Source organism: Entelurus aequoreus, linkage group LG16 (genome assembly GCF_033978785.1).
Source record: "Entelurus aequoreus isolate RoL-2023_Sb linkage group LG16, RoL_Eaeq_v1.1, whole genome shotgun sequence".
NCBI classification, from domain to species: Eukaryota; Metazoa; Chordata; class Actinopteri; order Syngnathiformes; family Syngnathidae; genus Entelurus; species Entelurus aequoreus.
In genome coordinates, this window is record NC_084746.1 from 45,710,972 (window position 1) to 45,732,000 (window position 21,029).

Below are 21,029 nucleotides of genomic sequence, written 5' to 3' on the forward strand. Positions count from 1 at the left end.
ATTTTTTGTGGTCCCCTTTATTTAAAAAAGTACCGAAATACTTTTGGTACCGGTACCAAACTACTGGTATCGAGACAACACTAATACACACTTACCGAGCACCCACTGGCAGAAATGTAGATCGGCCCCTATGCACACACACACACAACACTTTATGTGTATGAGATGCTTGGTGCTGGCTACCATTACTGCTTGCCGCCCACCTCAGAAGGCTAATGGATCACTGTCACTGCCTCCTGTAATTACAGGGACGTGTTTGTGTCATTCCACAAACATCTGCCTCACATACGTGTGTGTGTGTATTCACTATAAAGTGAGCATTGTGAAGCCACATGTATCTACTCGTAAATAAACACTATGCTCACAATACACATAACGGATGAGATCTTATCACAACTGTTGTGTTCTCGCTTTGCAAAGGGCGTGACAGTCGTGCTATTTCTGTTATGTTTAGCCGTGTCACGAGCGGGTTGTGATTGCCAAACATTTCCATGTTGTTTCCTCTGGGAAGTCAAGGAAAGGCCAATTTGTTTAGAGAACACTCGTTCTGCCGAAAAACACAATAACGCTCTGAAAGATATAAAAAAAAAAAAATCAAACAATGCCATAAAATCATCCTCATGAAAGGCAACCTCTTAGGCGTAGGGCTTTAAAAGTTATAAAGTTGAAATTGTAGGCACTTCAAAAGACAAATGCTTTAAATCTGGATTTCAAGGCGTCTACATCTGCAGCAAATTGAAGCACAACAGAAAACTTCCAAGCTTTATCGTGCTCAAGTGGGAGTCTAGGCTCCATTAGCAGGCCTTTTCGAAACATTGGTTCCAAAGTATTTCTGTACACATTTAAACATACGGTACTTACAGGCTGTCGGGTGCTATTTATCTCATCTAAAAAGCATTTTTAATCAATGCAGTCCATTTACATAAACATGTTAAATGTCTATACAAAATAAAACTGCCTTATATGTTTAACGTCTTAGGTCTTTATTGTTTGCGGCTAGAATTCTTTTTACCAGCTGGACACACGTCAATGTTCCTGTGATGGATGCAAAGTAGCAGCAATGTGGTTTACTTGAGTTCAAGCCTGATGAACCTGATCATGTGAAAAGTAGAATGTGAGCTAAGTAGTGTTCTCGCTGTGTGTCACTCGTGCATACGACCTCCTTTTAGTCACCTTTTGGCTGCCAGGAGGGCAATGAACTCTTTGTGTGAGGCTCTTTGTTCACTTTTGGAATCTTTGTTTGCTCCTGCTGGGATAGCTGTACCTGAAATAGTTTTATCAGAGATAGTTGCACCTGAGATAGTATAACCTCAGATAGTTGTACCTTGAGTAGTTGTGCCTGAGATAGTTGTACCTGAGAGAGTTTTATCAGAGATAGTTGCACCTGAGATAGTATAACCTCAGATAAATGTACCTTAAGTAGTTGTGCGAGAGATAGTTTAACCTCAGATAGTTGTACCTTAAGTAGTTGTGCCTGAGATAGTTGTGCCTGAGATAGTGGTACCTGAGATGGTGGTACCTGAGATGGTGGTACCTTAAGTAGTTGTACCTGAGATAGTTGTACCTGAGATAGTTGTACCTGAAATAGAGGTACCTGAGATAGTTGTACCTGAGATAGTTGTACCTAAAGTAGTTGTGCCTGAGATAATTGTACCTGAGATAGATGTACCTGAAATAGTTGTACCTGAGAGAGTTGTACTGGAGATAGTTGTACCTGAGATATATGTACCTAAGATAGTTGTACCTTGAATAGTTTTACCTGAGATAGTTGTACTTTGAGTAGTTGTAGCTTAAATAGTTGTACCTGAGATAGTTGTACCTGAGATAGTGGTACCTGAAATAGATGTACCTGAGATAGTTGTACCTTAAGTAGTTGTACCCGAGAGAGTTATACCGGAGATAGTTGTACCTTAAGTATTTGTACCTTAAATAGTTTACCTTAAATAGTTGTAATTTGAGTAGTTGTACTTTAAATAGTTGTACCTGAGATAGATGTACCTTAAGTAGTTGTACCTGAGATAGTTGTACCTGAGATATTGGTACCTAAAATAGTTTAACCTCAGATAGTTGTACCTTAAGTAGTATTGCATGAGATAGTTGTACCTGAGATAGTGGCACCTGAGATAGTTATACTGGAGATAGGTGTACCTGAGATTGTTGTACCTGTGGTAGTGTAGTTGTACTTGAAATTGTTAGACCGTGGGGTAATTGTACCTGAGATATCTGAGGTAGTTGTTACTGAGACAATTCTATATGAGGTAGATGTTACTGAGATAACTCTATCCGAGGTAGTTGTATTTATCGGAGTTAGTTTTATCTGAGGTAGTTGTCCATCCATCCATCCATTTTCTATGTATCTCAAGTCGGGACGGTGTGGCTCAGATGGTAGAGTGGCCATGCCAGCAACTTGAGGGTTCCAGGTCCGATTCCAGCCATCATAGCCACGGCCGTTGTGTCCTTGGGCAAGAGATTTCACCAAACTTGCTCCCAGTGCCGCTCACACTGGTGTATGAATGTTTGGTGGCGGTCACATGAGCCGTTGCCGCAAATTGGCAGCCAGGCTTCTGTCAGTCTACCCCAGGGCAGCTGTGGACATAAATGTAGCTTATCACCATCAATGTGTGAAGGTGGAATACATGAATGATGGGTTCTCAGTGCTCTGTGAAGCACTTTAAGTGTCTAGAAAAGGGCTATATAAATGTAATCCATTATTATTATTAATATTATGAGGTAGTTTTACCTGAGATAGTTGCATCTTAGGGAAGTTGTATGTATATGTGGTAGTTGAATGTTTCTGAGGTAGTTGTACCTGATTTAGTTGTACCTGAGATAGATACCATGAGGTAGTTGTAGATGAGATTGTTGTACCTAAGGTGGTTTTCCCTGAGATAGTTGTACCATGAGGTAGATGTTCCTGAAAGGTGTTGTTTGGGGTGTGATGACGTGATGGAAGCTGAGCATGTGAGTTTGTGACACGTTTTTACAGAGACAACAATACCAACAACATAGTTGTTTGTGACTTCAAACACGTCTCACGAGTTCAGCCGTGAAAACGGCAAACAAAAACGGTCTTTGCTCCCCTGTTTATAGACGAGATTCAAACACCCTCTTTGTTCCTCGCAGGACTCAAACAAGGGCTTTTAGACGCTAAGCCAGACGAGAGGCCGTCCAATTATGCAGCTGAACTTGTGGCTTTTACTGCCGAACATATTTAACTGCCTGCTTTTTCTTCTCATGACCTTCTTTATTCTATTGAACACAAAGATGGAACAATACTACTTGCAAAACATTAAACTGCTTACATTTTTGTGTCAACAGCTTTCATGATTCTTAAAATGAAACTGTAAAAATGGCTACCAAGTAATTATGCAATAAATACAGATCAAATGTGAAATATTTGCCACCTCTACTGAGCAATAGCAGCACACCGTTTTCATCTTATTCACTTGAAATGTATGTATTTCACCAGGAAGGCTTCCCAAACAGTAGACTTAACGACGGAAGAGGGTCTTTGGTACCCATGACTCCTACTAGCCAAAGACTGGACTACATTTGTTTTATGAAAAAATTACTAGAGATGTCCGATAATGGCTTTTTTGCCGATATCCGATATTCCGATATTGTCCAACTCTTAATTACCGATTCCGATATCAACCGATGCCGATACAGTCGTGGAATTAACACATTATTATACCTAATTTTGTAGTGATGCCCCGCTGGATGCATTAAACAATGTAACAAGGTTTTCCAAAATAAATCAACTCAAGTTATGGAAAAAAAATGCCAACATGGCACTGCCATATTTTTTATTGAAGTCACAAAGTGCATTCTTTTTTTTAACATGCCTCAAAACAGCAGGTTGGAATTTGGGACATGCTAAGGTTGAGGTTGGGGGTTGAGGTGGGGGGAGTAGAGGGTAGCGGGGGGTGTATATTGTAGCGTCCCGGAAGAGTTAGTGCTGCAAGGGGTTCTGGGTATTTGTTCTGTTGTGTTTATGTTGTGTTACGGTGCGGATGTTCTCCCGAAATGTGTTTGTCATTCTTGTTTGGTGTGGGTTCACAGTGTGGCGCATATTTGTAACAGTGTTATAGTTGTTTATACGACCACCCTCAGTGTGACCTGTATGGCTGTTGACCAAGTATTGCCTTGCATTCACTTGTGTGTGTGAAAAGCCGTAGATATTATGTGTCTGGGCCGGCACGCAAAGGCAGTGCCTTTAAGGTTTATTGCCGCTCTGTACTTCTCCCTACGTCCGTGTACACAGCGGCGTTTTAAAAAGTCATAAATTTTACTTTTTGAAACCAACACCGATAATTTTGAAGCCGATACCGATATTATCGGACATCTCTAATTGCTACCCATGACTCCTACTAGCCAAACACTGGACTATATGTGTTTTATGAAAAAATGACTCATGAATAACATATTCCACACAAACAAATCCCGACTACGAATACGTTTACGTTACAGCCCTTATGTATTCTTTACATCTGTGTGCTGTAAGCATGAAAGCTAAAAGGCTGCAAAATGAAAGAACTAATCAAGTTGTCAGGTGACTTCATTCAGTCTACAGTAAGCAGGAAGCCAGGCCCACGTGTCCAATGTTAACAACGTTAAGAAAACAAATAGACAAAGAGCAAATGAAGAAATATGACTGCTGGGATTGCCGGTGCGTGTATGTCAAATGGAGCCACTTTAATGCTGGAGCCAACTGGTTGAGATCCTGATGGCGGTGACTTACATTGAGATTTATGTCAGGCACAGAGGGACTCCTAACCTTGCAACCCCCCTCAAATCAGCAGAATACATTACGTCAAAGAGCGTGCACATCCATCATGTTGCAGCGCTCAAACATCTCATTGAAGTGATGCGGTTTTATAGGGAATGATCTTTTACGGTCAAGATGTCAACAAGGCTACACAGGGTCACTTGATTAGCTAACCGTGTTTATTGTTGTTCTTGTATATCATGAAATGTATCTTTTTAAGCCAGACGTTTAGCGCCATAGAAGAACCTCTCATGCATGAGAGATGAGAACTTCTCTGCAAACTCCTCGTTCGTCACTTGATGTCTTGCTCTGTGTTCGACTTTTGTCAAGATAACTCAATTTTCCTGCAATCAACATCCATCAATATGGCAGAAAGTGTTATTGATCCTTGATTTAAGTTCACTATGGTCAAAGGATAAAATCCATTCTGGGTCATTTGTATTAATGAATGTGATTAGTAATTTGTAGGACATCTCTTATTCATCTAGTTACTATTTGGAATGTTTTATGTCAAACTGTGTTCTCTTTATGTGGCACATAAACATATATGGTCCACTATGTTTACAAGCCTCACGACAGTATAGAAGACAGTAAAATGACACACATAACAGAAACAAACTGATGATCACACTGAAACAATGTACTGTGAAATATAATATGTATATTAATAACATATGATGACATTAAAAGGCACAGTAACATCTTCTGACACACAGTAGAATCACTGAAGACAAACTGTCTATGACTCATCAAGTCTCGGTCCACCGTGCTCTTCTTATCACTAAAAAGTGCCCGTTTAAGTTTACGTCGAAATACATGGTTTTGTGGACATAAAATGTCATAGCCTAAGATGCCATTTTAATGAAATATTGTTGTAATATTGTTAACTTCAGTATTATTGCTGAACAATGGCAACATAACTGTTTATACGGCATTGAAACTGGCACGCAGTGACTTACTGCTCAGTGCAAAAATAAGATTCAAAATAAACATATTAACCCATTTTTTGTTTTTTAGATTGTTAGCTGCAGGAGGAAAGATTTGCCTGTTACATGAATTAAAAACATTTTCATTATAGTCAAAATATATTAGGAGTATAATGATTGATCGATATATAAATAGATCGATTTATATTCCTAAATTCGAAGTATATTGCTCTGTACTTGGAAAGTTGGCCTTTCGGAAGTTAGGTATTGATTCTATATTGATTTAAAATGCAATATATGGATTTTATCGATACTACAAAAAAAACCATTGGATTTAAGAACGGCAGACTTCAAATCAAGTTTAGCACTATTTATTTTTTATTTTTTTATTATTATTATTTTTTAGAATTTATTAATCAAACAAAACGATACACAACAGTACCATAATAATGCAATCCAATTCCATAACCAAACCTGACCCAGCAACATTAAGAACAGCAATAAACAGAACAATTGAGAGGACACACAAACATGACACAAAACAATCCAAAAGTAGTGAAACAAAAATGAATATTATCAACAACAGGATCAATATTAGTAACAATTTCAACATAGCAGTGATTAAAAATCCCTCATTGACATTATCATTACAGACATTAATAAAAAATAAAAAAAATAAAAAATAAAGAACAATAGTGTCACAGTGGCTTACACTTGCATCGCATCTCATAAACTTGACAACACATTGTGTCCAATATTTTCCACAAAGATATAATAAGTCATATTTTTGGTTCATTTAATAGTTAAGACAAATGTAAATAATGGATCCCATATTCCAATATATGACTCATTATTATCTAAACTAAATGCAGTTTTTTCTACTGATATTATCTCCATAGCTTGTGTATACCAGTCAGAATGTGTTGGACTATCAACATCTATCCATTTTTTTAATATTACCCTTTTTGTTATTATGCATATTGAAAGAAATGCATTTTTACTCTTTGATGACATGTTACTAAATTGATGGAGATCCCCAAGAATACAAGTTTGCAGTGTCAATGGGATGTTTATATTAAGGAATGTGATTGCTTCTTTTGTTGTTTTCAACCATAACTCTTGTATTCTCTGACATTCCCACAATAAATGAACAAGAGTTGCCTCGGCTGCCCGACACTTCATACATAACTTGCTGTCTACTACACCAATTTTAAACAGCTGAGAAGATGTCAAATACAGTCTATTCAAGATCTTAAATTGAGTCAGCTTATCTTTAATGCTTCTAAAGGGCTTATTGGCATTTTTCCAAATATCATTCCGTGATATGTCTCTTTCATCTAAAATGTTTAAGTCCATCATCCATTTCCGAACACTTTTTGTGATGATCCGTTGCCTGGGTCATAGTTTGTGTACGTTTTGATTCACTTGTCGGCTTAGTTCTGTTTCGGCACCCCTGGGTTTGTGTTTCTTGGTTGTCATGGGTGCTGATTATTTTCACCTGCCTCTGATTAGTGTTCGGGACGCTCACCTGTTCCCGGGCACTAATCAGAGAGCTATTTATTCCATCCTTTCGCTTTACTCGGTCTGGTGCTTTTGTTTGCTTATATGCAACAAGTTACGTTCTCGTTCCTGCTCCTAGTGTTTTTGACTAGCATCCTTTTGGCGAAGCCATTCTTGTTTTCCGTGCCGTGGCCACCGCGCAGCATATTTTTGTCTGCACTTAAGAATAAATCATTCTTCCTACATGCAAGCTGCTTCCTGACGTTCCTCCATATCTTGGAAAGACGACCTCTGGCATCGTCATGCCACGTTTACATAACACTTTTAATGATAAGGATGTTAAACGTTAATTCTGTCTGCCCATCTGTGGCGGCATCAAAACAAAAATGGAAGATACCTACGGTGGCTGAGAAAGGTCATACCAAATGCAAACGCCACAAGACAATATTCATTACAATACGAAAATGTTCAGGTTCAGGTCCTTGTAAAAATCACAACAAACAGAAACGACACAACACAATAATATAAAGCCACAACTTAACTTTAAACCACAAAGGATGCGACCGACAAAACAGATGTGACAGCGGAACAAGTTCGGAGCAAGACGGACTGGCGTTTGACGGAAGGTTAAAAACAGTGTAATAGTAGTGTAGGTTTTTTTCCTATGTCAGTGAACCGGAAGTAAAACAGACACAGCGATGGAGCATGCGGGAGCCTACCCATTATCTGTGCTACGACGAGAAAGCTCCCTCGCCCTGAGTATTCTTTTCAGATGTCTCTGACTTATGTCAAAGCCATGTCTATGTGCAAGAAGGGATTTGATGTTTTTATATGTTAGGCCAATACTCAAATAGAAATCAATAAACTTCTCCCACGGATGATGGGTAGGCTCCTCCATCGCTGTGTCTGTTTTACTTCCGGTTCACTGACATAGGAAAAAAACCTTTTGCATTTTTTCTCTCCATGTCCCTTTAGGGCAGGGGTGTCCAAAGTGCGGCCCGGGGGCAGTTTGCGGCCCGCAAGTCATTTTTTAACGGCCCCACGGCACATTCTAAAAATACAATTTAAAAAAATTAAAAACATAAAAAGTGGTATAAAAGAGCAAACAGGGGAAATGTAACATGAAAATGTTGCAATGTTTACTCTAATAACACAAAGCTGCCATGGTGGCTGTTTCTTTCTTTAAAAAATAATAATGAATCAAAATAAATGTCATTATGAATTATTGACCTATTCAAGGCTCCAATTACGTCACATTAAATATTCCACTTTGAGATATTCTTTGAGAAAAATGTTGCATATTTTGTGTTCGCCATATACAAAACTAGGGCCTAAAACGAACAAACAAAAAACATAAACAACAATAAAATTGACGGGTAGATCTGACGATGATCTCGAGATTGTTGTGTTAAAAGTAAACAGTAGAAAAAATTTATAATGTATTTTTAACACTTTAATGAGTAAAACCCTTTTGGATCCTCAATCATTTTGGTGTGATTTTTTTTTTTTTAAGTGTCATTGCTCAAAAAATAATAATCAATTAAAATCAATGTTGTTATGAGTTATTGACCTTCCAATTATTATATAATCTCAAACATTCCACTTAAAAATGTTATTGGGTGAAAATATTGCATATTTTGTTTTTTACATAAACTGGGTTTTCTTTGACAAAAAGAGCATACATCTTAAATCTTTAAAAACGTTATATTGACAGATAGACCTAATGTTGATCTATTCTTGAGATTTAAACCTTGAATAATAACACAAATAACACTGAATAATGACAACATTTTTAATAATTTTTTTTTAAACTAGAGATGTCCAATTATATCGGACTGCCGATATTATTGGCCAATAAATGCTTTAAAATGTAATATCGGAAATTATCGGTATCGGTTTCAAAATTATCGGTATCTGTTTCAAAAAGTAAAATGTATGACTTTTTAAAACGCCACTGTGTACACGGATGTAGGGAGAAGTACAGAGCGTCAATAAACCTTAAAGGCACTTCCTTTGCGTGCCGGCCCAGTCACATAATATCTACAGCTTTTCACACACACAAGTGAATGCACTGCATACTTGGTCAACAGCCATACAGGACACACTGAGGGTGACCGTATAAACAACTTTAGCACTGTTACAAATATGCGCCACACTGTGAACCCACACCAAACAAGAATGACAAACACATTTCGGGAGAACATCCGCACCGTAACACAACATAAACACAACAGAACAAATACCCAGAACCCCTTGCAGCACTAACTCTTCCGGGACTCTACAATATACACCCCCCGCTACCACCAAAGTTGAGTTGTTTACCATGTAAGCCCAAATCAAAACTGTTCTCGAGTTGCCAAGCCGGGCACATTTCACACGTGAAATGGTGCCAAAAATGTATGCCGAAGTGAGGAAGATCATAGCCGCACAATTAAGTCAAGTCACTTACTTGGCGCTGACCAGAACCGGGACTGGGAATTAAAAAGTGCCTGCCTGCAAATTCATGTTTTATCTGAGTTTGATACATTTTGTATTATTTGCACAGCTATGTTATTTATTATACGCAGAAATAATATTTATCTATTTTATTTATGTTATGTAAATATGTGCTACTTAAACTGTTTATTTTCTGTGCTGTTAATACCCATCTTGTCTAACTGGGTTAATAAAAGTGCCACTGACTGTTTACAGTACAGTTGTCATTCAGTTCAATTTCACTGAATCTCGCTCAAAAATGAATATCTTTATATATATACTTTCGCCGGAAAATATATCGAGATATACACTACCGTTCAAAAGTTTGGGGTCACCCAAACAATTTTGTGTAATAGCCTTCATTTCTAAGAACAAGAATAGACTGTCGAGTTTCAGATGAAAGTTCTCTTTTTCTGGCCATTTTGAGTGTTTAATTGACCCCACAAATGTGATGCTCCAGAAACTCAATCTGCTCAAAGGAAGGTCAGTTTTGTAGCTTCTGTAACAGGACACACTGAGGGTGGCCTTATAAACAACTTTAACACTGTTACAAATATGCGCCACACTGTGAACCCACACCAAACAAGAATGACAAACACATTTCGGGAGAACATCCGCACCGTAACACAACATAAACACAACAGAACAAATACCCAGAACCCCTTGCAGCACTAACTCTTCCGGGACCCTACAATATACACCCCCCGCCACCCCCTAATAAAACCCTGACTCCCCCCGCCCCAATCCCGCCTACCTCAACCTCCTCATGCTCTCTCAGGGAGAGCATGTCCCAAATTCCAAGCTGCTGTTTTGAGGCATGTTAAAAAAAATAAAGCACTTTGTGACTTCAATAATAAATATGGCAGTGCCATGTTGGCATTTTTTTTCCATAACTTGAGTTGATTTATTTTGGAAAACCTTGTTACATTGTTTAATGCATCCAGTGGGGCATCACAACCAAATTAGGCATAATAATGTGTTAATTCCACGACTGTATATATCGGTTGATATCGGAATCGGTAATTAAGAGTTGGACAATATCGGATATCGGCAAAAAAGCCATTATCGGACATCTCTCCCCGGGATCAAGCCTGAGTGGAGGCCTAAATGTATATTATTTATACATATATTGTATTGGTTTTTGAAATAAAAAAAATATCAAAGTGGCCCCCGCTGGCTTTGATATTTCAGTGTGCGGCCCTCGGTGGGAAAAAGTTTGGACACCCTTGCTTTAGGGGCCCCGTACTTTTCAGCATCGCGATGGTAAGGAAGGCAGTTTATTTAATGACCAACCATGTCTTTTTAGATGTTTCACGGCGGAGTTATTGTAGAGTTTTCCGCAGCCCTTACCGTCGGCCGCGCACAGCGGCAGCGGACTGAGCGGAGAGTGTGAATTCGTGTAAATTCCACACTGGGGTCTGACACCGGGACCGTGACGGGAGGCTGCGCGCGCAGGGAGGCGGAGTGAGGGAGGCGGGCAGTGAGGAGGACAGCCGGCGATGTTCTCTGCTGCTGCTCGCTGAGCTCCATCGTCCGCTCGTCGTTCACTCGGGAGGATTTCTTCAACAAAGCTTTACGAGCTTTTGGAACTAACGGATTTTTCTCCTATTGTCGCCTCATTCTTTTCACCTTTTTCTTTGGATTTATATCTCATCCTGGACATGGCAACTTGTGCCGCGGTCCGATGCTGAATGCCGCCGGGACGCCACAGATGGACCTGTTACTTTGACACAATTCCCCCGCTATCTGTCTTTTTTTTTTTTTTTTTTTGGACGACAACTCCTTGATTATTTTGGGATTTTTTTCTAAGGCTAGGATGTTACCCAAGACCAGGACGCGTGTTGTACTGCTTGGGTTCCTCCTCACACAAGGGGTCCTGGTGGCTGCGTTGACCCAGACTGGTGGGTTCTGAGCGGGGTTCACTCGGTCCAGTCTGCAGTCCACCTGGTTCTGTCACCTGTGCTGAGTGAATGTACCTCGAAAATGTTTCTAGACATTATTTTGTAGTGCGTAAAAAATAAAATTCTAGTCGGCAATTATTTTTAAGTGTGACATTTAGCGTAATTTTCTTGCGTGGATCTTCACCCGGTTCTGTTGTGTCCTCTCCCCCCCGGTGCAGATGAGTGCGGCGCGGCCATCGAGTTCCACACCGCGGACTACCTGACCTCCCCGGGCTACCCCGGCGCCTATCCGCCCTCGCAGCACTGCGTGTGGGTCATCACGGCGCCCGAACCGGGCCAGAAGATTCTCATCAACTTCAACCCGCATTTCGACCTGGAGGACCGAGACTGCAAGTAAATAAGAGTTCACTCTCACACACGCACACACACGGGGGAAGCCTGCAGTGATGCAGCGGGGTACGCTGCCCCCTGTTGTTCAATAGGCGTCATGACAAGCTGTCGTTGAGGCGCATTGAAGGCACTTAAACATCAGCACATCCATCCATTTTCTACCGCTTGTCCCTTTTGGGGTGGCGGGGGTTGCCGGAGCCTATCTCAGCTGCATTCGGGCGGAAGGCGGGGTACACCCTGGACAAGTCGCCACTTCATCGCAGGGCCAACACAGATAGACAGACAACATTCACACTCACATTCACACACTAGGGCAGTGGTTCTTAACCTGGGTACGATCAAACCCTAGGGGTTCGGTGAGTCGGCCTCAGGGGTTCGGCGGAGCCTCCGCCACGGAGGTAAAGACACATCCGACTTATCGTGTAAATAAAAACTTCTCCCTATCGGCGTATTATGGATATCCCCAAACAATGTTCCCTCTAATTTTCCATCTGATTTGCAGGTTTTTTGATTGATTGATTGAAACTTTTACTAGCATATTGCAAAGGAAGAGAATACACAATACAGTTTACACAGTACAATACATATTCCGTACAATTGACCACTAGATGGTAACATTCGAATACGTTTTATAACTTGTTTAAGTCAGGGTCCACGTTTAATTCATGGTAATGTGTGTAAGATGTGTAATTTGTTGTGAGTTCATGCACTGTGTTGGTTTTGTTCTTTGAACAAGGTGATGTTCATGCACGGTTCATTTTGTGCACCAGTAAAAAAGCATACGACTTTTTCTTGAATTTGAAAAATATATATATTTTTCACTAAAGAAGGGTTCGGTGAATGCGCATATGAAACTGGTGGGGTTCGGTACCTCCAACAAGGTTAAGAACCACTGCACTAGGGCCAATTTAGTGTTGCCAATCAACCTATCCCCAGATGCATGTCTGTGGCGGTGGGAGGAAGCCGGAGTACCCGTCTGCTTAAGAAAATAAAGTTGACTTTGTTCTGAGCTTCCGGCTTGATAACATCTTTGTTTAGGAATGTACAGTAAAAAAAGCACAAAACCCCAAACCAGTGAAGTTGGCACGTTGTGTAATTCGTAAATAAAAACAGAATACAGTGATTTGCAAATCCTTTGCAACTTACATTCAATTGAATAGACTGCAAATACAAGATATTTAATGTTCGAACTGAGAAATAGATTTTTTTTTTTGCAAATAATCATTAATGTCGAATTTAATGTCAGCAACACATTGCAAAAAAGTTGGCACAGGGGCATTTTTACCACTGTGTTACATGGCCTTTCCTTTTAACAACACTCTGTAAACGTTTGGGAACTGAGGAGACCAATTTTTGAAGCTTTTCAGGTGGAATTCTTTCCCATTCTTGCTTGATGTACAGCTTAAGTTGTTCAACAGTTCAGGGTCTCCGTTGTGGTATTTTAGGCTTCATATTGCGCCACACATTTTCAATGGGAGACAGGTCTGGACTACAGGCCACAACGTCCACAGTTTCCAAAAACAGTTTCAAATGTGGACTCGTCAGACCACAGAACACTTTTCCACTTTGCATCAGTCCATCTTAGATGAGCTCGGGCCAAGCGAAGCCGGCTGCGTTTCTGGGTGTTGTTGATAAATGGCTTTCGCTTTGCATAGTAGAGTTGTAACTTGCACTTACAGATGTAGCGACGAACTGTAGTTACTGACAGTGGTTTTCTGTAGTGTTCCTGAGCCCATTTGGTGATAGCCTTTACACACTGATGTCGCTTTTTGATGCAGTACCGCCTGAGGGATCCAAGGTCACGGGCAATCAATGTTACGTGCAGTGATTTCTCCAGATTCTCTGAACTTTTTGATATTACGGACCTTAGATGGTGAAATCCCTAAATTCCTTGCAATAGCTTGTTGAGAAATGTTTTTCTTAAACTGTTCGACAATTTGCTGACGCATTTGTTGACAAAGTGGTGACCCTCGCCCCATCCTTGTTTGTGAATGACTGAGCGTTTCATGGAAGCTGCTTTTATACCCAATAATGGTACCCACCTGTTCCCAATTAGCCTGTTCACCTGTGGGATGTTCCAAATAAGTGTTTGATGAGCATTCCCCAACTTTCTCAGTCTTTTTTGACACTTGGGCCAGCTTTTTTGAAACATGTTGCAAGCATCAATTTCCAAATGAGCTAATATTTGCAAAAAATAACTAAGTTTTCCAGTTCGAACGTTAAGTATCTTGTCTTTGCAGTCTATTCAATTGAGTATAAGTTGAAAAGGATTTGCAAATCATTATATTCTGTTTTTATTTACCATTTACACAACGTGCCAACTTAACTGGTGTTGGGGTTTGTACATTAAAAGTCAGCTGGGAGTGCAGTAGTAGAGAGGTTCAGAAGATTATTAGCTGATGGTGCAGTTGACTGACAAGGACTTTCATTAGGTACACCATCGAATGAGCTCAAGAGCTATGTGGCAAAAGTTGTCTTTATACAAATAATAACTCTCACTTTTGATCGGCGCCGTGTTGTACAAATACTGCATCACACCGAGAGCTGTTTCTAGCATTTTGGGGGCCTTTGTGTCTTCATGTTGACCTGCAGACCCGCATGCACTGTTGTTTGGGTCAACACAAAAGCCTCTGTGTATGTGTTTACCCTCCATAAAAAAGGCTTATTTTTAATGGCGGCTCCTCTGTCTTCTTTAAAAGCTCCATAAACAACTCTTGAGTAAGTCACGACGCGGCTCACAGATGTTCTCCTCCACTACTATGGGATCATGTTTCAGACCCACGGGACTCATAAATGTTAGTGTTGTAGATAATATTGTGTGGGTTTTTTTTCTTATTTTGTAATGAGCTTGTGTGTGGGCTGACCAGTGAGCAACAGTGCAGTGATACTGTAACAGCTTCATGAATTAAGATGGAAAAATTTTACTTTTCTTTTTCCATTGATGCATGTGTTGCACTTTGTTAGATAATAGCATTAGCTCACAGAGGGAGCCAAAGACCATATGGACAAAGGTATCCGGTATCACAAAGTTTTTATTGACTTGTGTTGATTTTTTTTGTTGAATTGTGTGCAATTGGCCAATAAAAAAAACCAAAACCAAAATGGTTGCGCTTTGACCTACAGGAAGTGAAGAGTGATCAAAATGTGTAGTCATTGCTTTGGAAACTGTCTCCCCAAAGTGTTCCCACATTGTAGGACTAATACCAGACTGTATGTCTAAGAGGAAAAGTTAAGAAACATGGACATCTAAATAGTCCAGTGTTTCGCAAATATTTTCTGTCATATTCCCCCTGGGTAACATAAATTCTGCGACCCCCCGGAATTTAATTATCATCGAGAGACTGATGATAATTATTTTATCTGTACAACGCACTGAGTGAGTTACATTATTTATGCTGCTGATGGCTCATTCTTTTTCTCTTTCGAGTCCCAAACTTTTCTATCTCTTTGCCTCCGTTAGCTCTATACCAGTGGTTCTTAACCTGGGTTCGATCGAACCCTAGGGGTTCGGTGAGTCTGCGTCAGGGGTTCGGCGGAGGTAAAGACACATCCGACTTATCGTGTAAATAAAAACTTCTCCCTATCGGCGTATTATGGATACCCCCAAACAATGTTCCCTCTAATTTTCCATCTGATTTGCAGGTTGTTTGATTGATCGATTGAAACTTTTACTAGCTGATTGCAAAGGAAGAGAATACATTATATGAAACAGTACAGTTTTACACAGTACAGTACATATTCCGTACAATTGATCACTAAATGGTAACACCCGAATAAGTTTTTCAACTTGTTTAAGTCGGGGTCCACGTTAATCAATTCATGGTAATGTGTGCAAGGTGTGTAATTTGTTTGAGTTTATGCACTGTGTTGGTTTTGTTCTTTGAACAAGGTGATGTTCATGCACGGTTCATTTTGTGCACCAGTAAAAAAACATGACTTTTTCGGGAATCATTTTTGGTTATTCAACCCCCAATTCCAACCCTTGATGCTGAGTGTCAAGCAGGGGAGGTAATGGGTCCCATTTTTATAGTCTTTGGTATGACTCGGCCGGGGTTTGAACTCACGACCTACCGATCTCAGGGCGGACACTCTAACCACAAGGTTTAAAAAAGTATAAATTAACACTATATTATTTTATTTGAGTGTTTACATACATGTGTGTATCCTCTTCTATGAAATTTGTAAAAGTTTTAGGGTGGGTTTTTTTTAACGATAATGACAAAACGGACATAGTGCGCTTCCCTTTGGGTTTATGTGACGTCACGCAAGTTCACTTCTTGATGTAGACACCTCTGTGTCTGTTCTCAGAAAGCACAGCTTGTATGGTCAATGTGCACAATAAATACCGTACTACTCAGACAGCAATGTGTTGTTTATATAAGTTTAGAAAGGGGGAATGTTGTTTCTTAATGGGAATATATGTTAATGTCTCTTGTATTCATGTTAGCATTTAAACTAGGGATATAGTGCTAGGCTAGGTGCATTTTTTCAATCACGATTTACGATACTAATAGCTGGTAGTTTTACAGCGGTTAATCATTAATATAGTTTATTGTTATAGCCCTAGTAGACACAAATAATAAAAATCTCCCCTGCTGGTCGTGACGCTCCAGGTGGTCCTGACCCACTATTCGAGAAACACTGCCATAGTCCAACCTCTCATTACTTGATTCAGAAATGTGTCCAAATAGTGTCATCGAATAATTTAGCTTTTAGCTGTATTTATTTTGCAGTTTAAGTTTTTCCAGCTCACCCAGCAGCTACATATCCTTTTGTGTTGTAAGGGTATGTGATGACTCGGCTTTGCGCCGTTGATTGTATGATATTGTTGCGTGTTTGTGTTGGATGATGAGACGGTGTAGCTTGAAGCTCTCTGACTTGGCAGCGCGGTCGTTGTTTTTGGGAATGAGTCAAAAGCTCTAAAGATGTCTGCAGAAGGGAGTGAGGGTTAAAGACAAGACCGCAGTGCCTCTTACAAATAATCCAAGAGATGATATTTCAGAGTTGTGTTTTGGTTGCTGCCGGTGGTCTTTGACATGCATGTAAGTCAGGGTGCCATGGAGGTCATCAGTGTGAACACTGAACAGCCAATCATAGCCAAGAGTTCCCTTCCTAAATACCGTATTTTTCGGACTATAAGTCGCTCCGGGGTATAAGTCGCACCGGCCGAAAATGCATAATAAAGAAGGAAAAAAACATATATAAGTCGCACTGGAGTATAAGTCGCATTTTTTTGGGAAATTTATTTGATAAAACCCAACACCAAGAATAGACATTTGAAAGGCAATTTAAAATAAATAAAGAATAGTGAACAACAGGCTGAGTAAGTGTACGTTATATGACGCATAAATAACCAACTGAGAACGTGCCTGGTATGTTAACGTAACATATTATGGTAAGAGTCATTCAAATAACTATAACATATAGAACATGCTATACGTTTACCAAACAATCTGTCACTCCTAATCGCTAAATCCCATGAAATCTTATACGTCTTGTCTCTTACGTGAATGAGCTAAATAATATTATTTGATATTTTACGATAATGTGTTAATAATTTCACACATAAGTCGCTCATGAGTATAAGTCGCACCCCCGGCCAAACTATGAAAAAAACTGCGACTTATAGTCCGAAAAATACGGTAGCCTCTTTACTCAATTGTCAATCATCTTGAATAAACTGCAAAATACCAATGAACTGGCGGTGTACCGTAGATAAAAACATATTGTCATCTTCCCGTGATGACCCTTTAACAACAAAGTGTCTATGTCCGATCAAAACAAACAGACGGCATCTGTAAAGCTTTTTGTTCGTCAACAGCGGCTTCTTTCGGCTGCGCCCCCGTCACCGAGCCTCATCACACGTCCGTCTGAAAATAGCCTCGCCGCCAAAATGCTTCCTGCAGAGCACAGGCGCCGGTAGAGAACATGCGTCGGTGGCGGGATAATTCGGGACGTTTTTTTCCCGGAGTTGGCTCAATGCGAGTCCTCCCACGAGAGGCGGCACTGGCACAGGTGCGACATGAACGGCAACATGCTGTGATGCCATGATTGGAGTCGATCGTATTCGGTTGCAGAAAGAAAAAAATCTGGGAAAATTCCTGCCTGGGTTTTTTTTCCTAAATATTGTTCTCAGTGTGGAGTAAAACCATTTCACACATCAGTCCAGACACAGCGTTACGCTTTACCTCCATTCACCATTGTTGTTTTTGTGTCTTTTCCACTAATAACTTTCTTCTAGTTTCTGATTGGCTCACAAAGGCCTAACAGTTATATGTTACGTTAGGAAAACATTCAAAAGTCACACACTTGAATCTGAAACAGTACAAATGCGATGCTTGTTCTACACTCAACATTCAGCAAGTTGAGAACGTTGGCTAACAATTTTGCCTACTTCCTAGTGCGTTGTGGCGCACGTGAAGCATTTTTGCACTTCAGCTGTTATGTTTAAGTGCAAAGCCTCTCAAAGCCATGTGAGCTACAAGTGTTCTACATGAGGAGCACCTTGTCCCAGAATGGCACATGAAGATAAACAGCAGTGGTATCGTCTGCAGAAGGAGAATGGAGGCGGATGCTATAAATCTAGATTATTCCATAAAGCGCAATAAATCTTTCTGCAGTGTGACAGAAGAAGCAGTTGTTCCTCTCGTTGACCTCCAGGCAAACGTCTCCTTGTCCAGTCACAGAGTCTTTAGAGTTCAGACCGTGTGAAAACCAATGTTCCACTGCCTGGAAGTGTCACGTGGACTGCAACTAACACTATTAGAACATGTCAATGAAAGTCTGTAGGATGGTTCTTCAATTTTGCCTATCCATAATCATAAGCATTGTCAATGTCAGCAGGAAGCCTTGGTAGAGTTACAGTGAAAAAGAGTTTGGTGTCACTAAGTTTGTATTTGAAGTAAAAAAAACAACAAAACCAGTGAAGTTGGCACGTTGTGTAAATCGTAAACAAAAACAAAATACAATGATTTGCAAATGCTTTTCAAACTATATTCAATTGAATAGACTGCAAAGACAAGATACTTAACAATCAAACTGGAAAACTTTATTTTTTGCAAATATTAGCTCATTTGATGCTTGCAACATGTTTCAAAAAAGCTAGCACAAGTGGCAAAAAAGACTGAGAAAGTTGAGGAATGCTCATCAAACACTTATTTGGAACATCCCACAGGTGAACAGGCTAATTGGGAACAGGTGGGTGCCATGGTTGGGTATAAAAGCAGCCTCCATGAAATGCTCAGTCATTCACAAACAAGGATGGGGCGAGGGTCACCACTTTGTGAACAAGTGCGTGAGCACATTGTCGAACAGTTTAAGAACAACATTTTGTCAACGAGCTATTGTAAGGAATTTATGGATTTCACCATCTGTAATATCATCAAAAGGTTCAGAGAATCTGGAGAAATCACTGCATGATATTACGGACCTTCGATCCCTCAGGCAGTACTGCATCGAAAAGCGACATCAGTGTGTAAAAGATATCACCACATGGGCTCAGGAACACTTCAGAAAACCACTGTCAGTAACTACAGTTGGTCGCTACATCTGTAAGTACAAGTTAAAACTCTACTATGCAAAGCGAAAGCCATTAATCAACAACACCCAGAAACGCTGCCGGCTTCGCTGCCGGCTGATGAAAAGTGGAAAAGTGTTCTGTGGTCTGACGAGTCCACATTTGAAATTGTTTTTGGAAACTGGACGTCGTGTCCTCTGGACCAAAGAGGAAAAGAACCATCCGGATTGTTATAGGCGCAAAGTTGAAAAGCCAGCATCTGTGATGTATGGGGGTGTATTAGTGCCCAAGGGCATGGCTGACTTACACATCTGTGAAGTCACCATTAATGCTGAAAGGTACATACAGGTTTTGGAGCAACATATGTTGCCATCCAAGCAACGTTATCATGGACGCCCCTGCTTATTTCAGCAAGACAATGCCAAGCCACGTGTTACATCAACGTGGCTTCATAGTAAAAGAGTGCGGGTACTAGACTGGCCTGCCTGTAGTCCAGACCTGTCTCCCATTGAAAATGTGTGGCGCAATATGAAGCCTAAAATACGGAGACTCCGGACTGTTGAACGACTTAAGCTGTACATCAAGCAAGAATGGGAAGGAATTCCACCTGAAAAGCTTAAAAAATGTATCTCCTCAGTTCCCAAACGTTTACTGAGTGTTGTTAAAAGGAAAGGCCATGTAACACAGTGGTAAAAATTAAGTTAATGATTATTTGCAAAAAAAATAAAAACATTCTCAGTTTGAACCAAATATCTTGTCTTTGCAGTCTATTCAATTGAATATAAGTTGAAAAGGATTAACAAATCATTGTATTCTGTTTCTATTTACAAATTACACAACGTGCCAACTTCACTGGTTTTGGGTTTTGTACAAAAATATTAGGAAGTTTCTTGTCTTGGTGGTCTGACCTCATCCCACATGACTAATCTTTCGCCACTTGACTTCCATCTTCATGATGTCGTTTCTGACGACTCACCACAACCTCCAAAGTCCTCTTTCTCACTTTCTGTTCCTTAAACTATTACTTGTGAACCTCATGTGCACTCATCATGTCGCCATACTCTCTCCTACCTTTGGTCTTGACAGAAGACCTTTAAACTTTAGGCATTGTAGTGTTTGGATTTACACTTCCGATCTCAGCATCCAGTTCACACTTCGTTCGATCTGATAGTCCTTTGATGAATTTGTGAAAACAGGGGTGTACCAAGTGTTGCTACATTGTTGACATCGATACTCCTGTCGGCTCTTGCCGTTAATTTCTTTCAAGTAAGTAAAAATGCTACCGCAAAGTAACAATGTTGCTGCAGTTACATTAGTCGCGCATAAACCAAAATCATTATATTGTACCAAAGAAATGTTTATATTTTACTACATTTTCTATATATATATATATATATATATATATATATATACATATATATATATATATATATATATATATATATATATATATATGTATTAGGGGTGTGGGAAAAATCGATTCGAATTCGAATCGCGATTCTCACGTTGTGCGATTCAATCATTTTTAAAAAAAATCGATTTTTATTTTTAAT

General features: G+C 39.9%; 1 pseudogene; it reads left to right on the top strand.

The window, feature by feature from the left end:
- LOC133631077 (neuropilin-1a-like) overlaps positions 1 to 21,029 on the top strand; it is a 216,985-nt pseudogene that overhangs the window by 93,126 nt on the left and 102,830 nt on the right.